The sequence below is a fragment of the Macadamia integrifolia genome, unplaced genomic scaffold, assembly GCF_013358625.1.
Source record: "Macadamia integrifolia cultivar HAES 741 unplaced genomic scaffold, SCU_Mint_v3 scaffold2000, whole genome shotgun sequence".
NCBI classification, from domain to species: Eukaryota; Viridiplantae; Streptophyta; class Magnoliopsida; order Proteales; family Proteaceae; genus Macadamia; species Macadamia integrifolia.
Window position 1 is genome coordinate 22,463 of NW_024868459.1, and position 9,688 is coordinate 32,150.

General features: G+C 40.4%; 1 non-coding gene across 1 annotated transcript; it reads right to left on the reverse strand.

Moving 5' to 3' along the window:
- Window positions 1-9,378: 9,378 nt before the first annotated feature.
- Window positions 9,379-9,485, reverse strand: LOC122065417. The gene has a single exon (XR_006136004.1). It is a non-coding gene; the product is annotated as a small nucleolar RNA R71 (small nucleolar RNA).
- Between the last annotated feature and the right edge of the window lie 203 nt (window positions 9,486-9,688).

Genomic DNA, 9,688 nt, shown 5'->3' on the forward strand with positions numbered 1-9,688 from the left:
TATTGAGGGATGCCATCCCGGTGCCTCGGTCACATCTTTGACCACCTTCACGGACCTTCCTGTTGCAGTTGATTTGGGCACGGTACATGCAAACCATCATTCTTTGTGCTCTTCTTTGCTTTGCATATGCCACTTCTTCCTTTGAAAGGACGAGGCTTGAGTTCATGCAGCTCTCGGGCTCTTGGTTCTTGTAGGAGGGAGCAAATGTAGCTTTTCAAATCAATAGGAACTTGTAGGCTCCAGGTGAGCCTTATCTTCTTTTTTCATTCTCTTTTCAAGAGGACTCGAGGACTTGGTGCCTCCTTTGATCGGATCGATGTTGGGTTACTAGAGGAAGACCCATTTTCAATCAGTTCAATCTCTGCTGTCCCGGTGATGTAGCTGTCTTGATCACTTTCTTTGACTAGAATTTGCTATTGTTCTATTTCATGAGTTACCTAGTCAAACTCATCCTGATAGAACACTTCAAATCCTGGTTGCATCTTTGCAGCTATTTCATTGAACCATGGCTCCACATTTCTGCAAAAGGGGAAATCTTCTCCTTCCCTTACAAAATATCCATTGAGAGTAGAGTAGTAAGAGACGGAGATTTTCCTAGCCTTCCTCAATACTCTTTGCTCCTTGGTGGTTGGAGGAGTGTACCAGAGACCATTCTTTCCTTTGTTCACTGCCAAACTAGGATGCTTTGGAACTCATTGATGATATTTCCCTAATCCCATGCCAGGAAAATATTGCATATTTTTCATCATCTGATTCACTGGTGGACTCTAGACGGCCTCATAGTTAGCTAGGATTTCCTCCTTTGGAACTTCTTTGGCAATGACAGCACAAGTTGTTTCTAATTTGAAACCACTTAGTTGAACTTCCTGGTCTTGTTCTTCCTTATTTTTAATATTGGCTAAGGTATTAATCACCTCGAGATCTGTGGCTACTGTAATCACCTTTTCTTCATGAATGAACTTCATCTTCTAATGGAGACTAGAGGACATTGCCTTCGTATGATGCAACCAGGAAGTTCAACTAGAGGACACTGCCTTCCCAAGAGCATGTTGAAAGATTCTGGTATATCAATGACTTGGAAATCAATATCAAACTTCACTAGACCAATCTTTACGGTAAGGGTGAGGATGCCAAGGGTTTTCCTCTTAGCATTATCATTTGCCTGTATGGTTTGGGTAGTTGGCCTCATTTCTTCCAGGCTGATGCCAATACTCGTTGTTGATCTTAAGCGTAGAACATTCAAAGTGGAGCCATTGTCAACAAGCACCTGGGGAACCACCTTGTCAAGACATTCTATTATGATGTGGAGAGCTCTGTTGTACTGGGTTCCTTTAGGGAGCTCTAAATCTGAGAAGGTCAAGGATTGTACCTCATATGTTGCCCCTACTATGTGTGTGGGATGTGTCAAATTTATCTCAATCGGCACCTGCACATTGGTGAGAGACTTCAAGACTGCTTCACGGTGTGTGGGGGATGCCATTAGCAATTCCCAAATTGATGTAGTAGCCTGGGACTTCTTGAGTTGAGCCAGGACTGTATTCTCTGGTTCTCTTTTCAAGCCACTAGTTCCGGCCTCATGAGCCCTTGATTGTTCTACTGCTAAGGCCTTGTATTCTTTTCCACTCTGAGTCTCCATCACACTGATGGGTTTTTTTATGATGATCTCTGTGGGATGGCAATATTCATCATCACTATTAGTTATGGTAATTATTCCTACCATAGGATCATCTTCTTCCTCAGATTCCTCTTCACTACTTGGGGTGGGAGGTCAAGGTCCTCCACAAATGTCCACAACCCTGGCTTGTACCATCTTAACTGCATTGTTCACTAATGACTGCTTCTCCTAACATTCGATCAATTCCATTAACCTTGAGTTTGATGTCAACCAAATGATTATAGACATGAGCCATGTGTTCTGCTATAGGATTCACTTCACCTTCAATAGTGATCTAATACTCTTCATTGCCTTTTGAATCTGATGCCGGATCTCCCCCTTCCATATGAATTGTGAGTGCTGGCTGAATAGCATCTCTGGGATCAATCATTGGGTCATCTTCGTCAATTGCATACACTAAATATCCTCTTAGATTTTTGGGTGAATAGTACCCCGATTTGTCAATATCATCATTGTGCCAAGGCCCTTGGTAGTCATCCCAATTTGGGTACTCATCATCATCATCTTGAGAATCAGAGTCATCTTCATCTTTCTCATCTTCACTCTCGTTCTCATCATCTTTTCTAATTGCTCCCTCACTTGATTCTTCATATGATTCATCATCCTCTATCACTCCCTATATGGATTATGGAAGTGTACTCTTTAATCTGCTCCCCTATGGCCAATGTGGTTACTGCTCTAAAAAGATCATTTGTAATCCCTTCAATTATCTCTGGATTGTCCCTTCAAAATATAGTAGGCTGAATTAGAGAAGTGGGATCACCCTCTTGACCTCCTTCTAAAGCATTCACTAATCCTATTGATGAGGTCATCTTCGGGGAGCCTGGTAGTGCAAGCATATCCTTCCAATTGTACCCGTCCATCCATCCTTCTTTTGGGTTGTACACCGAAACTTGAGAATGGGATTGGTATGAGGGTGATGAGGGATATGAGGTGGTGGTATGAAGGTGATGTAATGTGAGAGGTAGGATATGAAGATTGGGGGTGATAAGATGAGGAAATTCCTTCTCCTTGATAATGTGGTGAAGGTTGATGAGACAGTAGAGGTTGGTAATATGGTGGAGGTTGGTAATATGGTGGTGCTTGGTAATCTGGTGAAGGTTGAAGGTATGGTGTAGTGGATTCTTCTGTTGATAAGGATGGATGAATGGAGGGTGACCGATCTTTGGCTTTTCTTCTGACGACTCTTTCCTTTGGGGAGTCCTCATGGCTCTGGCTCTTTGACTCATGACTCCTGTAAGCATGAGCATTCATGTGATTCTTCTGAGCTCGGGATTCAATGAGTTGGGTGGGATCACTCTCTGTTGTTTCTTCGTCTAGATTGTTCACATGATCGGGAAGTGGATTGGTGTTAACATTGGGAGGTTGCTTAATCTTGACTTTAATAGTCCTGTTGTCTACCAAGTCCTGGATCGCATGTTGCAAACCCATGCATCTTTCAGTATTGTGCCCTTTCTGAGTGTGGTAAGCACAATATTCATCATACCTATACCAAGCTGGAGGGTTGTTGATCACTCTTGGAGCCATTGTCCCTAGCAATCCTTATTTCTTTAACTTTTCATACACTATTGTCACTGGCATTCCCAAATTAGTAAACTACCTTTTTGGACGAGGAGCCTTTTGGGAGGGTGTATGTCTTGTATCACAAATGGTTGTGAAGGAGTGATAGAAGAAACTGACTGTTGGACCGTACCTACCACATTGGTTTCGGGACCTTTTCCCCGTCTAACTCTAGTGTTCTTGCCTGCATATTGGGAGGATCCTTGATATTGAGTTTCTCTCAGAACTCTGTTTTCCACACGTGTATCGGTGGCTATTTGGACATCAAAAGTCTGTAGATGTTGATAGTAGAGGACATCATAATAAAGCTTTGATAAATTCTCAATCAACATCTTCACTTGCTTAGCTTTTGAAGGCCAATCTGCCATCTTGGCGGCCTTATCCCTAAACCTCATCAAGAAGGCGGTGAATCCTTCTCTAGGCTGTTGTCTCAGAGTCTCAAGCTCTTGACGTTTCACATCCACTTCGGTATTATACAAATACTGTTGTTGAAGGTTTTCATCACTGTTTTCTAATTCTGAGTTTGGGATGACTAACTAGGTAAGCCACCTCAGTGTTGGTCCTGATAGCGTTAATATGAAGGCTTGCCCCATCTAGTTGTCCACAAGTTGCCACGACATGCTGATGCTGAGGAAGACTTTGAGATGAGCCTTGGGGTCTCCTGACCCATCAAATCTGTCGGTCTGTAATTTGAACTTTTCGGGAATCCTAGCCCTGAAAAAGAAATTCATTTCATTTGAATCCACTACTTGGCTTTCCGAGCCTTTTTCTGTGAGAATCATATTCTCCAACTTCTCTAATTGCTCTCTGAGTTTCCTTTATTTCTCCATCTATGGAGGCTCCATTCGAACATGTGTGGTGAACTCTTCTTCCTCATCTTCAATCACTACCCTGGGAGGAGTGACCCTAGAGTAGGTTCCTCATTGACCATTTGGACAGGTAGGTGAGACTCCTCTCTGATCGGTTGGCATAACTTGCTCTAGTTCTCCTGAGTCAACTCGAGAAGAGTTCCTGGTGATGACCCGTAGTTCCGTTCTGATCCAACTCTCTAGTAGCTTATGCTGGTTTAGACCTGGGAGAGTTCTAAAGTGCATGCAATATCTGAGCTATTCCTCTCTTAACCTCGGCCATTTCTATCTGCAAGGTCTCTAAGGGATTGACCGATGCGTGCTCGGGCGATTCGGGGCTGTGTGGATCCATGCTAATTGGGCTGTAATCACTTGGCAGTTGACAATCTCGGAGAGACGATGGGGTGACATTGGACTTAGGTGAGTCAACCGATTATCCTGTCGTGTCCAAATGGACTGCGGAGAATACTTGAGATGTGGAATTGTGCCTGACCAAAAATGATTTATTTTAGGATTCCTGAATTTCTAACCCGTTATTCACACATTCACTAGATTAACAACTAATGATCCATCCAGAGTTAGTCCACTTGGTGTTTGGGAGTGGAGAGGGGTTGATGCCCCTAGTCCACTTAATGCCATAAGCGGGAGATTCATACAAATGGATTGGCCAGAATATCCCTATTAATGCATTCTTTGCCAGTAAAGTCATGCTTTCCTTAATCTTATCCTACTAGGTGACCTTCCTCCTAGTTTCCTTAGGTCTTTTAGATAATTTAGTATTTTACAAGACTTTAACAGAAGTCAGCCCGGATCGCGTATGTCAAATCATCCATATTTTATTTCTAAGGAGGAAGGATACCTTTTATCCAAAACCCACTTAGGAGAGCATTCCTTTTCGAGACCACAAACAAATTCTACAGATTAGCTTGTGGTGTTCCTAGCATTCTCCATCGATTTCCTACATGATGCGAGTACGTAGTGGATACAATAGGACTAATAATGTTTCCTTGACAGGATCTATATATGCAAGGTACGAGATCCTTTTGATATACCCGTGGATATGAGATCAAGGGGGTGACTTCCTTGCCCATTACTCGTGACTACACACAAGGTTAAGCAACTGGCCATGGGGTGGTGGAACCGTGAGTGATTGTGTGCAAAAGTGCAATGCGGGAATATCATTATTTGATCTCAAAATGTCATAAAGTGTATGGACCTCCCCGAGGGTGCTAGCACAATTATAAACATCCTTGCAGTTTAACAATACCCCACACCCTTGTATAGGAAGTGGGTACCATTTGCTCTCGAAGTACTCCCCATGACATGCACTAACCTCCCTGAGGGTGCGGGCATGATAGGGAGTCCCTCGCCAAATGATTTCACTTCGAGCATAATGCATGATGCGATTAGTTAATACAATTACAAACATGGGGTTAGCCAAACATATTTTTAAACAAATGTGGTGATGGAAAATGTTCTTGCATTTAATGGTAGCATCTAGTGTCGGAAGCTTGACAGTCATCCCTAGTGGAGTTGCCACTATGAGGGTAGCGGCTGAAAGATGATATCTTCTCTCTTCCCCTTTTGGGGGGAGAAAGGACTTGGATCCATTCCATTCTCTCTCCTCTCTTTCTCTTTCTTTTTCATGAGAAAGGGGTGTGTCATGTGTGCTTTGCTTGCGGGCCTTGCACCATCATACTGCCACTCAAAGATACGTGGAGGTCTATTTCGCAAGAGTTTAAAGATCTCTATTCAAGATGGGGATTTGATGATTGTTCAATACGGGGATCAAGATCATGCAAAAGGGGTTTGGAGTCACCACCTAGGATTATGGACCTAGGACCCTAGGGTGGGCCTGATTCCTGAGAAAATGGCCTGATAATTGATCTGATCCAGAGATTTAGGGTAAGTGTTAGGTTATAGAATTGGGAAGGTGTTAGGCACCCAATCTGCCCGGTTCAATCGGTCTTCCTACTAGATGCTTAAGAACGAACATTTTCCACGATTATTCCTTTTTCGTAGGCATGGCTAAGTTATCACACATATGTACATTGATTGAATTTAAATGATTATATACACTAAAACAAGGTCAATACAAAGTCTACATTATGCTAATTTGGGTGAGAAATTATACTTGAGCTTGACCCCTTTTGGATTCTCCTGGCTCAGGAAAAGATGGTCTTGACCTCCAACTTCTTTTCTTGAGAGATATTGACTGTGATGATATTTAGACAGCATTCTGGCTAGGGAAGGCTATTTCTGGATTTGGATTCGAAAAGAGCTTTGGCTAGGGAAGGCTATTTCTGGATTTGGATTTGGATAGGGCTTCGGCTAAGGTAGGCTATATTGAGGCTTAGGAGAAGTAGCACTCTCACAGAGCTTTCCCTAGGGATAGGCTATGGGAGGGCTAGGTTGATGATGAGCACATTTATGTGTGAAATCTAGGGTACTAAAACATGCATTTTACATATTTAGAATGGAGCTACCTTGGGTTTTACTCTATTTTTGTAGGTTTTATATTTTCAAGGCCTTAAGGACTATCGGATGCTATATCTTCAATTTTACACATAAAAGAGGTCGTATTTCTTTTCATGGTTTCAAAGAGGATGAAATTTTGAGCAACATGGACATGTTCAATTGAAAGTACACATTCATTTGGTCACCCGTACAAATGATTATTCTTTTCGGGCCAGAAAAAGAATAATAGATTAGAACTGAACTGAGATGCAGAAGTAGCCCATTTGCAGTTGTCCCAGAGGTACAAGAAATATTTCAAATGCCAACAAAGATTGATGGACCACATCCTTAAGTGATTGAAGATTCGTTTTTGATAACAACAACTACCTAGCGTAATTGGTGAGCTATGGTGTACAAAATTCCCTTGCTCACCAAGAGGTCTCAAGTTCGAATCTCATGGTTGTTTTTTTTCAGAGAATTTTGTTGAAGATTTCCTGCTTTTCACTCACTTATAGCACTAAGGGCATGGAGGGAATTTGCACATTGAATCAGAAGCAAGGAAAATCGTGAAAGGGTTCCTAAGAAGAGAAGAAAAAAAAGGAAAGAAAAAAAAGGGGAGAAATATAGATTGTCCAAATCTTCTCTCTCCTCCACATCATAACCAAAATATTGTCCAAATCACACAAAGCAAGAAGAAAATCGTCCCTTGGAGGGAGAAAAGGAAGAGAAATAAATTAGAAAAAAAGGAAAGAAAATAAGCAAAAAAATTATAGGAAATTTCTCAAAGTTTATTTCTCTCTTCTATCTCCTCCACCTTAGCACTTTTGGTCTTAAAAGATCTCACAATCAATTATGGGTTTCTCCCTTTTAGGAAAGAGAAATTTGTTACCCTACCTCCCCATTCCCTATAAATACAACTCATGTTAGAGGAAGGGTGACAATTCATTCTTCTTCTAGTTTTTTTTTTTTTAGTTGCTCTCTCTTTCTCTTGCTCTTTCTTTAGTTTTAGTTCTTCTTTATCTTTTCTTTAATCACTTTTGTAATAGTTTTTTTTATTTCAATTATGCAAGCACTATTTTATTTTTATTCAGCCCTTTTATGTTTATGATTTATGCAATTGAGTTGTAATTTTTTAAGTTATAGTTCTAGGCTTAGATTTAGGTGACAAGATCACGAGCCGTGGAGCAAATTTTTTTTTTCAAGATTTGTTTTCCCTAGTACTAGAAATTTTAGATTTGGTTTATTCCAGATCTGGTTTTTAGTACTGGTAGTATCTCAAATCAATCAAGTTTTCAATTCAAGGGTTGAAGTTCAAGTAAGTAGGCTCCTTCAGTAGTCTTCTCTCCCCCCTCTCATTCCCTCTTCTGACTACCCTTTCTTTCTTAATTTAGGATTTTAATTTCAGTCGTTACATTATTGCTATCCCTTTCCCCTAAGGTTCATGGCTAGTGTATGTGTTGGCTTTGCCCCTCCTAGCCATAGAACCATCAATTTATTGCTTTTATTTTAATTGTCTCCCTTTCCCTAAAGCCAAGTAGAGTAACCCTTGTAAGAGTGACTCTCTGGTCAAGTAGGGAAACTCATATTATGATGCATCCCTCGGGCTAAGTAGAGAAACCTACTTGTGAGTCTCTCTAGCTTTATCCTCTTTTTTTTACTTTATTTTTATTTCAGCATTTTTTTCCTTTATTTATTATTTTTTTAATTGCATGGGTTGTTTATTTTTAGTTATTTATTTATTTAATTTTAATTGCATGGCTTGCGTCTTTAAATTCTTAGATGACGAATGGTTAGGACGTTAATTTAGATACATATGTTTAGGACGGTAATTAAAATTAGATCACAACTATTAATCGGTTCACTTTCACATTATTAAAAGAAATAAAAAAAATAAAGTGGCTGCTCTCCCTGTGTTCGACCCATAGCTACACTGATCCGTACGCTTGCGGTTACATTTTAAATCTCAAACAAGTTTTTGGCGCCGTTGCCAGGGAGACAGTTCCATGTTATTTTTCACTTTCTTTTGGTAAATCAGAGTGTTTTGTTTACTTTGTTTTGTTTTTCCTTTTCTTTTATTGAATTCCTGAGAAGAACAACTTGCAATAATAGTTGTATCGGTGGAGGTCGCCATGCCTCACAGTATGATAAAGACAGGTTTTGCCCTGTAGCAGTACCTCAGGAATTGACCTGAGCAACCCCGGATCCCTGCCAGTAAGCTCCCAAAAAGCCAAAAAAAAAATCAAAAATAAAAAAAAGCCAAAAAATCAAAAAAATCAAAAAAATCATTAAAAAAAAAAGTTTTGCTACCCATTCTTTTGTGCTTGTCTTACTTTAGTTGTGGGTAGTTTTCTGTTGTATGAGTGTTAAGTGGGTACGTAATATTAAGAATCGGTTAGAAAGAAGAGATCCAACAAGTAGTGACCCTATACGTTTGCTCTCTTTAAAACCCTTCAATATGGGAGACCAACAGCAAAACCCTTCACCTAAATCTCTGAAAGATATGTTCTACCTTGCTAGAACAGCCTAACCTTCCTGCATAGTTCTACCACAAGCCCAGGGCAATAATTTTGAACTCAAATCTCAATACATCACTATGTTGCCCCACTTCCATGGGTTGACCTCTGAGGATGCATACCTATTTCTAAGGGAATTTGAAGAGGTATGTGTTCTAATTAAGATCCAATAGCTTTCTGATGATGCTGTTAAGCTTAGGTTTATCACTTTTGCATTGAAAGACCAAGCTAATAAGTGGTTGTATAGGTTATCCACAAATTTCATAACCTCATAGGAATAGTTCACAGTTGTCTTAAGAAGTTTTTTCCAACTCACAAGACCAATAAGCTTAGAAGTGATATCCTTCAGTTTAGGCAAAAGCCTAGTGAGTCATTTTCCAAACTTATGGAGAGATTCAAGGATCTACTCCAAAAATGCCCTCACCATGGCCTAGACTTATGGCATTTATGTCAAATAATTTATGAGGGTATTGATTACCCAACCAAACAAATGATAGAGTCTATGTGCCCTGAGGGATTCACATCCTTTACAGATGAAGGAAAGGTATGGGAATTCTTACTTGACTTAGCTGACAAAACCCGTGAGTGGGAATCAAGCCAAGAGAGTGAAAGAACCATAGGAGGAAAAGGATATT